Below are 13,276 nucleotides of genomic sequence, written 5' to 3' on the forward strand. Positions count from 1 at the left end.
GTTTCAGGCTCAGCAAAGTACTGTAGCCAGCGTCAGTGTTTGACGTCCCCTTTCCCATCCCCTCTCCCTGTTTCACTACCCCCCCTCCCCCTCCTCCCTCCAATTGATTTTTTTTGCTCACTTTTTTGCACTTTTTTCCTGTGCGCGGCGTCCCGCGCAGAGCATTCGTGCTCTTCCTGTGTCGGCAGCGCTTTGATCAGTATCGCTGCTGATCAGAGACTGCGCCACGGGGATTTTTCGTTTTTAGCTACCGTAGTTAGTGTAGCGGACTTCGCAATCTAAGCGACGTCCAAGTTTTTTTTAGAAAAAAATAATAGTAGTTAGTACAGCATAGTTTTAGATATAGCAAGGTAGCGTAGCCGGCATCACATCGTTAGTGATGACCGATCTTCTTTTAGAGGAAAAAAAAATTGTACAGCGTAGTTTTAGTGGTAGCGTGTTAGTACAGACTGCGTCACAGCGTTAGTGACGACCGATCTTGTTTTAGAAAAAAAAAAAGTACAGAGTAGTTTTATAGGTAGGGAGGTAGCTTTTTTTTTTTCTTACATAAAAAGTGAATTAGGGGAGCGTATGTCACATTGTTGGTGACGTCCGATTTTCTTTTGTAAAAAAAAAAAATAATTAGTCGCGTCGATTAACGTTTTAGCGAGTGCATTAGGGGAGCGTGCGTCACATTGTTGGTGACGTCCGTTTTTCTTTTGTAAAAAAGAATTTGCGTCAGATAAATTTATAGGGAGGGCATTAGTATAGTGAATGTCTGGGGGTTTTTTTATACAAACTTTTTTTTAAAATCTGATTTTTCTTTACATTTTTTCTTCTACATTTTACCTCTCTACTTCTTTTTTTCTCTGTTTTGTTATAATAAAGAGTACCCTATACACAAGCCCCACACATTACATGTGTAAAAGCACCACTTACATACATATCCCCGGGGTTTCGGAAAAAAAATAAAAATGGCCCATTCGTCAACAAGGCGCTATTCACCAGAGGAGGCTTACGCCATCCTTGCGTCCGACACGGATACAGCCAGTGAGAAAGATCCCACATTCCTCTATTCCTCCTCCTCATCCTCCTCATCTGGTGAGGAAGGACCCCCAACAAGGCGCCCTAGGACCCCGGCAACTCCTGCATCAATCGATCTCGTATGGATTGCACCCCCCCCCCCCCCGAAAATTTTCAGCCCGTCATTCCGGATTTCATGAATCCAGTTTGACACCACTGGCCTCACTGAAATTGACTTCTTCAAATTCTTTTTCAGTGAGGAAATAATAAATCTTATTGTGGCCCAGACGAACCTGTATGCCCAGCAATTTTTTACCCAAAATCCCATGTCATCATACGCCAGATGGACCTCCATCCATACAGTGCCATACGAAAAGCCAAAGTATGGTACAAAAAATTGGCCGTGCACATTGTACAGATGGCACTGTACAATGCTTTTGTGTTGTCCCAATCTGAAGGCAATACGGGGACCTTCCTTCAGTTTCAGGAGGAAGTCATCAAGGCCCTAATGTTTGGCACTCGGGGAGGTGAGGGCCCCAGTACTTCTGAATCTGATAGTGCCCGTATTGTCCCAGGTCAACATTTCCCTGGACAGGTTCCCCAAACAGCTAGGACAGGACGATCACAAAAACGGTGCAGAGTATGCTCCAAGAGGGGAATCCGAAAGGACACAATTTACCAATGTGAAACCTGCCCTGAGAAACCTGGCCTTTGCATTAAGGATTGTTTCAAAGCGTACCACACCTCCACAAATTAAAAAAAATTAGTTTATAACTTGTTGACACAACACACTTTTATAAATCTGATGTACCCCGCACATCTTACATATAACTCCACATTATAAATTCATACACCAGTAAAACAAAAAGCATTATAATCAATACTATAAAACTATGCCTCTAGATAAATTCATTCAGGGGTGTAGATTCCAAAATGGGGGTCACTTGTGAGGGGTTTCCACTGTTTAGGCACATCATGGGCTCTGCATGACGCCCACAGACCATTCCATCAAAATCTGCAATCCAAGACGGCACTCCTTCCATTCTGAGCCCTGCCGTGCGCGCAAACAGTAGTTTTCCCCCACATATGGGGTATCGGCGTATTCAGGAGAAAATGTGCAACATCTTTAGCGGTTTATTTTTTCCCGTTACCTTTGTGAAAATAAAAAAATTGGGGCTAAAAGATCATTTTTATGAAAAAATTAGATTTTTTTTTCACGGCTCTACGTTATAAACTTCTGTGAAGCACCTGGGGGTTCAAAGTGCTCACCACACAGCTACATAAGTTCGTTAAAGGGTCTAGTTTCCAAAATGGTGTCACTTGTGGGGGTTTTCCAATGTTTAGGCACATCAGGGGCTCTTCAAACGCAACATGGCGTCCACTCTCAATTCCAGCCAATTTTGCGTTCAAAAAGACAAAAGGCGCTCCTTCCCTTCCGAGCCCTGCTGTGCGCCCAAACAGTGGTTTTCCCCCCACATATGGGGTATCGGCGTATTCAGGAGAAATTGGACCATTTCCTCCTTTTACCCTTGTGAAAATAAACAAATTGATGCTGAATGATCATTTTTGTGACTAAAAAGTTAAATGTTTATTTTTTCCTTCCACATTGCTTCAGCTCCTGTGAAGCACCCGAAGGGTTAATAAACTTCTTGAATGTGGTTCTGAGTACCTTGAGGGGTGCAGTTTTTGGAATGATGTCACTTTGGGGCAATTTCTGTTATATAGACCCCTCAAAGTAACTTCAAGTGTGAGGTGGTCCCTAAAAAAAATGGTTTCCTAAATTTTATTGAAAAAATGAAAAATTGCAGGTCATATTTTAACCCTCATAACTTCCTGACCCAAAAATATTTTGGTTCCAAAATTGTGCTGATGTAAAGTACACTTGTGGGAAATGTTATTTATGAACTAATTTTTGTGACCTATCTCTCTAATTTAAGGGCATAAAAATTCAAAGTTCAAAAATTGCAAAATTTTCGCCAAATTTCTGTTTTTTTCACAAATAAACACAAGTCAAATCAAAGAAATTTTACCACTATCATAAAGTACAATATGTCACGAGAAAACAGTCTCAGAATGACCAGGATCCGTTGAAGCGTTTCAGCGTTATGACCTCATAAAGTGACAGTGGTCAGAATTTAAAAAAATGGCCTGGTCAGGAAGTTGAAAACAGGCTTCGGGGTGAAGGGGTTAATCTTTTAAAGTCTGTTGGAACCAAAAAGAGAGAGCGCTAGATGCTTAATCTGCATATATTGTACAAACTCCCTATTAGTTATAGGGAAATTTGGTTTTGAAGTAATCCAACAAGTGGATTTCCAATGAGTCTCTATCAACCTGGTCTGCATATCTGGACAGTCCTGCTGAAATCCATGGCTGCACCATTTGGGGTTCCATGCCTTTGGGAATCTAAGGTTGGAAGATAAAGGAGGTCATTGACGATTTGGGTAAGGCCAGGGCAAGCTTTTTCTTACAGGAGTGCCAAATTGTCCTGGTGTGTTGTATTAGACCTAGTAGGGGGGTCGAAAGCTGAATGGTTTGGGCTGACCACAACAGAGAATTCGGGTGCACTGGAGTTAGCCATAACTTTTCTATATCCGTCCAAGTGCACAGCCCAGTATTACTTTGTGACGTCAGAAACTGACAAGCCTCCATGCAGATTTAGTCGTGAGGATCTGTTTAGAAATTCTATGGCGTTTATCATTCCAAATAAACCACATTATCCGTGCTTGTAAAGACCTGAGTTCCTCCATTTGGACCCCCACTGGCAGGGTCTCAAAATATAATAATTTAGAGAGTAGAGCCATTTTAACTGCTGCAATATGGCCTATTAAAGAGACAGAAAGAGATTTCCACTTGATTAATACTTTAAGTCTTTAAAAAGGGTGGGGAAGTTGCTAGAATACAGGGCCGCATAAGAGGATGATATGTACACTCCTAAGTACAGGGTGGAGCGCGGTAATTTGCTTTTTTGCACTGCATGCTGTGGCGGAACTGTCGGTCGAAGAGAGGGGAGAGTGGGTGTGGCTTACAGTGGCTGATGGGAGATTTGTATTCCTCCGCCTTTCAGTTGCCATCATGCAGTGGACACGTGAGGAGAGGTCATTTTGTGTTGAAGCGTATTTTTCAAATGCCCACTCGATCATTGCAGTGCAGCGTGCTTTTCGTTTACAATTCGCTGTTCCTCCACGCGGACGTGTTCCTGGACGGCAATCAATTGTAAATTGGGTGAATGCATTCAGAACAGCAGGGAATGTGTCATGTGTACGAAGGGGACCTGAGAGAAGGATTACAACACCACAAAACATCGAGAGAGTTAGAGCAGCAGTACTGCAATCTCCGAAACGCTCTGCTCGGAAGCAATCATTTGCTCTTGGCATTTCAAGACGTTCTCTCCACCGGATTCTTCATGATGAACTGAATTTTCACCCGTATAAAATGTGCGTGGTCCAACAATTGTCAGCACGGGACTATTTGACACGGCGGACCTATTGTGAAGACATGTTAGCAACGATACCCCGTGACGCAATTGTGTTTTTTTCTGATGAGGCACATTTTCACCTCAGTGGGTGTGTAAACAAACAAAATATGCGTTACTGGAGTGAAACACACCCCAGAGAAGTTCACGAGAGACCTCTGCATTCGGACCGCGTCACTGTGTGGTGCGCCATATCACGAGTAGGCATCATTGGTCTTTACTTTTTTCAGGATAACGGTCGTGCCATAACTGTGAACTCCGAACGGTACTTGTCTATGATACAGGATTATTTTCAGCCGGCTCTTGAGGCAATGGAACTAGAGGATACATGGTTCCAACAGGATGGTGCCACTGCACACACAGCGAGGGTTACCATGAATTGTTTGAGGCAAATGTTTCCTGGACGGCTTATCTCTTTGAGGGGAGATGTGAACTGGCCAGCACGCTCACCAGATTTAGCCCCATGCGATTTTTTCCTTTGGGGTTACCTGAAGTCTAAGGTGTATATCAACCGTCCCAACACCTTGGAAGACCTAAGGAACAATATTGAAGCTGAAATTGGCAGAATACCAGTGGACATGCTTGTTAGAGTTCATGAAAACTTCAGAAAACGTATGCAGCAGTGTGTGGATAGCGAAGGTCGACATTTGCCAGATACACTATTTAAAACCATGTAATTTAAAAATTTCATTACTGTTCAGTATAATTAAAATATAAAATAAATTTTTCTAATGATCATAATTTTTTTATTTAATTCCCAAATCAGCAAATTACCGCGCTCCACCCTGTATTTAGTCAGATATCCCTATGTAAAGTTGTTCAGTTGCACTAGCTTATGGAGCATCATGGTTGGCTCCAATGGAAATATTACTGTAGTTAAAAAAATACATAATGTTCGCTAAAGTTTAGGTGGACTGGTGCTTTCCCTATTATGGGGGCACATTACTGGTTTTGGGCTTCAGAAATAAACTTGTATCCTCACCAGAAATATAGGGATCTTCACTACAATGAATTGTCTATAAATATTGACTGACAGTATGGCATTGCTCAAAGCGATCAACACCATGTAATACCACTATAGTATGCCATTATGTTACTAAAAACTGTAAAATAGCCATTACATAGCCTTGCTCACCCCCTTTTCTGAGCTTCAGTTGTACATCAGCTGCATTGTGTGTGACGTTTACAACTTTGTTGACACACATGAGAAGAAGGTCTGTGAAAAGCGTTTTTTTTTCTCTTACCCCCCTCATTTTTGGTCTTTTTTGCTGCCACATCATATTGCTCCATGCCTGAAGCCCTTAGGATATAACGCTTGTCAATACATAGGAGTAAACTATTTTTTTTTTATTTACTTAGGGTCTCTTAAAGAAATGTACTATTGTATCCAGGATTCCTAAATTAAACTCTATTATCACTCTCCTTCTTTCTTCTCTGAAGCAGCTCAGATGTAAGTGTAGCTGGAAGTTTTCTGGTACAGGAAGGGTTTAATCCTATAAAAGGGAAAAATAATAATGAAAAAAGCAGTCTGTTATTTTCTGGCACCTTCCCTTTGCTTGTTTCCTCTCCCAGTGGTGTTTTGTGCTTTATAGGAAGCTAGTTTGTATTTCCGAGCTGCTTCCTATAAAAGTCTGGCCGGTGACATGCAAAGCCTTCCCTAAGAGAAGCCGCTCTGGAGATGCTGTGTAGTGCAGAAGAGGATTTTGCGTGCTGTCAGTCATGACACCTGCTAAGGACAGCCTTTAGGGATTTAAGCTTGTTCCACTATGTATGAAAGCACAGCAGATGTTGTCAGGAGATAAATAAAAATGTAAGGCTATGGAGGTCCATCTCGTCCAAGAGGCTTGGATCTGCGTTAGTGCAGAAGTGTAGCTACAGCCCGAGTCTGTGCCCTTTTTATGTACCTGACACGCTGTCATCTCTCGTGTGCCCTTCTCCCCTGTACTGTGGTCTCATCCACTTAATCCCTTTGGTTGCTGTGGTAGCAGTGAGGATTGGGCTGCTGTAGCAGGTAGGGCATAACTCTACTTCTTGGTGGATTGCCGGCATCAAACCGGACATACCAGACTTCCAGGTAGGAACATTTCTGCATTTTGTAGCCGAGGTTTGGATGAAGGTAGCGACATAATATTAAGCCATAAATAAATGTCTCTTAACTGTCCGACCAGAGTTTTTTGAGGCCTCAGATAGAGACTGCAACAACAATTTGTACTGTTGAAGGTGATAATCATCAAGATTGCAACTAGATTACGAATAAATGCACATTTGGTGAACTGGTAACAGAGATAGGAACACAATAGTCCTTTCTGCCGCCTGTTAGGGAGCATCCTTTACCATAGGGTGAAGGACAGCAGTGTTGCTGTACAATCATTAATCTGTAAAGTTACCGTGGTGATCAGATCGTGAATAATAGTTCTCTTGCAACGTAATTACAAGTAGAGTGACAATTGCTGTCCTGCTATTATAACCTTCGGGATCTGTGGATGTGCAGACAAATCCGGGCCTAGTCAAGCCGTGTCCTTACAGTCCTATATAATATACTAGATGGTGGCCCGATTCATCGGGTATTCTAGAATATGTATGTATGTATATAGCAGCCACATAGTATATAGCGCAGGCCACGTAGTATATAGGAGCCATGTAGTATATAGCAGACAAATACTACGTGGCCAGTGCTATAGACTATGTGGCTGCTATATACATACATACATACATACATACATACATACATACATACATACATACATATTGTAGAATACCTGCTGTGTTAATACAGGCCACGCAGTATATAACAGTGGCCACGTAATATATAGCACAGCCCACGCAGTATATAGCAGCCACGCAGTATATAGCACAGCCCCCGCAGTATATAACACTGGCCACGTAATATATAACACAGCCCACGCAGTACATAGCAGCCATGCAGTATATAGCACAGCCCCCGCAGTATATAACACTGGCCATGTAATATATAACACAGCCCACGCAGTACATAGCAGCCACGCAGTATATAGCACAGCCCCCGCAGTATATAACACTGGCCACGTAATATATAACACAGCCCACGCATAGCCCACGCAGTACATAGCAGCCATGCAGTATATAGCACAGCCCCCACAGTATAGAACACTGGCCACGTAATATATAACAGCCCACGCAATATATAGCAGCCACGCAGTATATAACATAGCCACGTTAGTATATAGCACAGAGATGTAGTATATAACAGAGCCCACGCAGTATGTAACACAGCCCACGTAGTATATAGCAATGTGGGCACTATGTGCGTGGTTAAAAAAGACTTAAAATAAAAAATAAACATATACTCACCTTCCGAAGGCCCCTTGAAGTCCTGGCGCCGGTGTGCGGTGCATGCGGCAGCTTCCGGTCCCAGGGTTGGTATGAGCGCAGGACCTATGATGACGTCGCGGTCACATTACCGTGATGTCATGGAAGGTCCCTCTCGCATAGCATCCTTGGCACCGGAACCTGCCGCTTGCACTGCCGAGGACAGCGGGCGACGTCGGAGGGTTGGAATAACCTTTTTTTTTATTATTCTTATTTGTAATATTAGATCTTTTTACTATTGATGCTGCATACGCAGCATCAATACTAAAAAGTTGGTCAGACAGGGTTAATAGCTGCGTAACAGGAGTGCGTTACACTGCGCTCTGGTAACGCTGGCATTAACCCGGTGTGAGGGCTGACTGGAGGGGAGAATGGAGCGGGCACTGACTGCGGGGAGGAAAGAGCGGCCATTTTGCCGCCGGACTGTGCCCGTCGCTGATTGGTCGTGGCAATGGTCGTGGGCGTTTTGCCACGACCAATCAGTGACTTGCATTTCCATGACAGACAGAGGCCACGACCAATGAATATCCGTGACAGACAGACAGAAGGACAGATGGAAGTGACCCTTAGACAATTATATAGTAGATATTTATATATATATATATATATATATATATATATATATATATATACGCAAATCATAAAATAGTTTTCATAAAATTCTTTTCATAGTAGCTTATGACCCATTTAGCATCAGTTATGTCTTCTCTGTCAAGGACACCTTTTTTTCCAAATCTAATGTAACCTGTAGGAGTTTATGTGCAATAGTTTAGACCTCTGGCATGGTAATGTCTGCAGCTTAGTGCATTACACTGCGAGATGCATATTTACCAGTGCTACAATCTAATGCTGATTTCCATCATCCTTTTATCAAAAATTGTATCCTTCGATTTAAAGAGGTTGTTTCAAGAAATGCGCTTCTGTCCATATGCCCACTAAGTGTATATGGATGTTATGTGGGGGTGTCCTCAACTCTGTGCTTTCCTTCTATGAGACAGAATGGATACTCTGTAATAATGGCTCGCTTTATAGCCAATATGAGACTTTCTTGTATTCTATGTACAGTTGTTCATTGAAAAGGCAATCATGTAAAACTACTTGTGCCTGGACGGTCATGATTTGTATCGGCAAGATTAGTTGTTTACCAGGGGCTGCAGTCTGGAATAGCTATTCTCTTTAGAGACAAATTCCATAAGTGGTGACATGGATAAAATAACCTGAAAGGTTTTTCTGTTGCTTCTTTTAAGTAGAGTAAGAGGATACAAGAGATACACTTTAAAAGAACTCCAGTACGAAAACTATGGTCCTTACAGATGAAAACGAAGTTGATGAAGATATACAAATCTGGCCTATTCTATTATCTTTCTGTTTCTCCTTCTAACACTTCTCACTATTACAGTTGAGCGACTTTGATCGGGTCCCTGCTATTCGGCAAGCTATAGCGCTTACCGAATAAGCTGCAGAGGGAACCTGGATACCTGGAGCGCTCCTGCTGATCAGCTGTTCGGCTCCGCAGCTGCATGTGTCGCGGCTGTGTCACTATCACAACACATACATGAAGAGCCTGTGTGTTGGGTTCTCCATATATGTGTTGTGACAGTGACACAGCTGTGACACATGCAGCTGCGGAGCCGAACAGCTGATCAGCCGGAGCGTTCCTGGTATCCGGGTTCCCTCTGCAGCTTATTCGCTATAGCTTGCTGAATAAGCTAGGGTCACATTGCGTTACGTGACCGCGTTTAACGGACTACGTTACACCGCGGCATTACGCGGTGTTAACGTAGTCCGTTAACGCCGCCATAGCCTGTAATGGTGAACGCGTCGCTAGCGCCCGCCCACATTGGGCGTGCGCTAGCGATGTGCCGTCATGTGCCGTCATTTGAGTGACGGACCTCGGACGCTGCTTGCAGCGTCCGCGGCGCGCCCGAGGTCCGTTCCTCGCTAGTGCAGATCGGGGATCTGCGCTACCGGGGACGCCGAACGCGGACCCTAGAGAAGCATTGCGATAGCACAATCCGCTAGCGCTATGCGCTTAACGGATTGCCCTAACGCAATGTGACCCTAAGCCCTGACCCGATCAAACTCGCTCAGCTCTACTCCCTGTGTGCCAGCAGTATTTGGTGTTGTGGATACACTAAAGGATACCTGTTGTTGCTTAGCCGGTTTATCCAGTCTGATGAGCTCCCGACATCTACCATTGTTAACGCCTATTAAATCTTGGAAATCTTCAGAAACTTTGACTACATCGAGAAACATTATCTTTGTTTTGCAAAATTATTGTAAAAGGTTTAGACTTGGTTAAGCATTGAAAGATGTATGTCTGTAAGCGGTTTCCTTCCTAAGGTTCTCTACAAGTCTGAAATCGCCCAAGTTATCACCCCTGCATACTCTCAATGCTTCTCTGAAAAATATCCCCCCTAGTATGCCAAGTCCTACTGTATTGGTTCATAGACGTCCAGGCAGGATGGGGGTCCCCTATTCTTTATAAAATAGTTTGGGGACTGCCCCCGTCCATTGCACTCCACCACTTTCCATTTCACCCTGACACCTCTTTATGGATCTTTTGTCATCCGCTACTTATTAGTCTTCTACTCTGGATCACACCAGGCCAATGTCCAATGCCTTTTCTTCCTTTTTCATTTGATTAGCAATGAAAAATGAAAGCAATTGAAATAAAAAATACATAGAATATTTATGCTTTCACACAAACTGCATTTTAGGTGACCTTTTTTACTTAAAACTTCTTTAGTTTTTTCTTTTCACAACTCATGATTCTGAGAAATCTTGTAATCACATTATTAATGAATCTCATGACTTGTAATGAAAATGGCAATAAAAAGCAGTAAAAAAAAAATATGTTGGTTCTAAAACACCTTTTTACGGGGAGGTGAATGAAAAGAAAAGCACAGTGAAAATTCCAGAAAATAGCATGGAAAACACAAAGGTATCTTTCTCCTTTTACATACTTTTTTGCATATTTTTTTTTAAAAAAGCATCTGTGAAGATATGTAAAAAGGGGTTTTGAAAAATGATGACCTATCTTAGGATAGACCATCAATATTAGATCAGTCTGGGTTCGAATGTTGGCTGTTTATTGGAACAATGACCCTTGTGCAATGGGTCCGACCTGCACACTCTACTTACCGTAGTAGCAGATGTTTGGGTATTGCAACGTTGTCACATTTACTTTCATTTGGACAACACTGCAATAGCATGCACTGGGAAAATGCTGCAATAATCGGCATTATTAAAACAATCCAGTGAGTTCGAGTATCATCTGATAGCATCACATAGCATGAGTCGGCTGACTGGTTCCATTTAAAATAATAAAATCAGATGATACTCGCCCTCACCGAGTCCAGCATCTGCTCTTCGGCACTGCTCCCCTCTCAGTTTATTGGCTGTAGCATTGACCTCACAACAACCACACATATGACCACTGCATAACACCTCAGCGTATTGTGCCGCCTATATATGCACAGCTTCTGAGCTCTGTGATTGGCTGCAGTGATGATTTGCTCTGTAATCATGATATCACTGCTGCAGCCACCGGAGCGGCGGTGAAGAGCCACCACTGAACCCAAGGAAAGGGAGTACCTTCAGATTTTATTATTTTAACTCAACCCTGGTTTTTAGAGGCCATAAACCTACGTTTATGAAATCCCTTTTAAAGTGGAGCATCTTGACAATGTGTGCAGCATCTTCTCATTAATTAAGTAAACATGCAAGCTCCATCTTTTGCTAGGCTGCATGTTTATAGGATCGTCAACAGAAAAAGAATTTTGCCTAACATTGTCATACACTGCCAGGTGTCCTGTCCTGTTATCATAGACACAAGCCACATTTACGCATTTTTTTTTTTTTTTCCAAATCCGCCAAACGGTCCTAGAGATATAGGCATTTATATATAGCATCCTAACATGATGATTTTTATGATGTGTAGCAAGAGGGCATTGCTCACAGGATTTTATGGGGGCCTGTCTGTAGGCTGCTCTGCATAATTATCCTGTGAGCCACACCCCCTTGTGCAAGACTATACAAAAACAGAATATTAGGACACTAAATAAAAAGGCCAATACTTGTCAATATCTGTTAAAGGGGATATCCAGAACATAAAAAAGGCATGTAGTTGCTAACAGAAGTAACTACCTGCCTGTTGCACCCAACGCCGGTCATTGACTGCTTCTGCCAGAGATACTGCTACTCCGGTCATCGGAGCAGCAGATTATCTCCTGTTGACTGGGCGGGACTACTGGTGTCATGCTGATTGACAGCCGGCTTCAGCCAGTTAGGCAGCGATGTGCCAACTGTCTATCAGCATGGTGCCAGTAGCCCGGCCCTGTCAGCAGGAAGAGCAACTGCTGCTATGTTGGCAGGGAGGAGGTGAATATCTGGCAGGAGCAGTTAATGACCGGCTCTGGGTATAACAGACAGGCAGTTGCCTCTGTTAACAGCTACCTGCCTTTTTGTTTAAAGTCCCAGATATATCCTTTAACTTGTATGGGAATTTGGAAAATCAGAATAATAGTTTTCGTCAATTTTCAGAACTTTCAAATAGTAATTAATGGAAACATGTAGGTAGATGGGACAAAAATATCCCAGATGAGACCAACCCTTTCATATCAATGAGTTGAAAACGAAAAAAAAACCCAGTAAAAATCAAGTAGCTGACCTCACTAGACTATTTGTCAACACATGAACCTGATTGTAAACAAAACAGTATATACTCTCAGAAATAATAGGAGGATGTATCATATACTGTAGGATATATGTATACACAGTTTAAAGGGAATCTGCCACCACATTTGACCTTTTGTAAACTATTAATATTGACATACGGGTTATAGTCTGATGAGAAGAGTGGTACCTGTATGCCTCATATCAAATGATGCCTTGTGGATAAATCATCATCTAATCACTTTATATAAATGACCTCTGAGGACACTGCCTGGAAGATGACTGCCCCCAGAGATTACTTTACATGAAGGGTGAGTTGCCAGTGTAATACAAGTAACTAACACAGAACAGGAGAACTGAACTTTGTTTTCTTGCAATCACATTTTTCAGCTCTGCTGTATTGCAGTAATATTACAGCCACTCTACAGTGAGATCAGGAGAACAGAGAGCGGCCATTACACATCACACTGGTAACTCATGTAAAATAAGCTCTGGAGGCAGAGGTATCTTCCAGGCACCATCCTCCCCAAAGCCTGGAAAAGGCCATTTTTATAAAGTGATAACAGAGGATTTATCTCTAACAAGGCATCTGATTTGAGGCATACAGATATCACTCTCCTCAGCAGTCTATATGTATGCCCATATTAATAGTTTAGATGGGTCAAATGTGGTGACGGATTACCTTTAAGAGCGTTTCAAGAAACAGTAGTACATTCTGGCACCGATTACTGCTACAAAATATTTGCATAAAACGGAAGGTTTTATGTTACTCCCATA

General features: G+C 42.5%; 1 protein-coding gene across 9 annotated transcripts in view; it reads left to right on the plus strand.

The window, feature by feature from the left end:
- TSPOAP1 (TSPO associated protein 1) overlaps positions 1-13,276 on the plus strand; it is a 268,852-nt gene that overhangs the window by 147,135 nt on the left and 108,441 nt on the right. The window contains exon 1 of one of the 9 annotated variants that reach the window (XM_077294582.1): positions 6,498-6,548. The exons of the other annotated variants lie outside the window; for them this stretch is intronic. The gene's annotated coding sequence lies outside the window, so the exon portion shown is untranslated. Of the gene's footprint in view, positions 1-6,497; positions 6,549-13,276 lie in introns of those variants that run through there. 9 annotated transcript variants of the gene reach the window in all.

Source organism: Ranitomeya variabilis, chromosome 3 (assembly GCF_051348905.1).
Source record: "Ranitomeya variabilis isolate aRanVar5 chromosome 3, aRanVar5.hap1, whole genome shotgun sequence".
In the NCBI taxonomy this organism is placed as follows: domain Eukaryota; kingdom Metazoa; phylum Chordata; class Amphibia; order Anura; family Dendrobatidae; genus Ranitomeya; species Ranitomeya variabilis.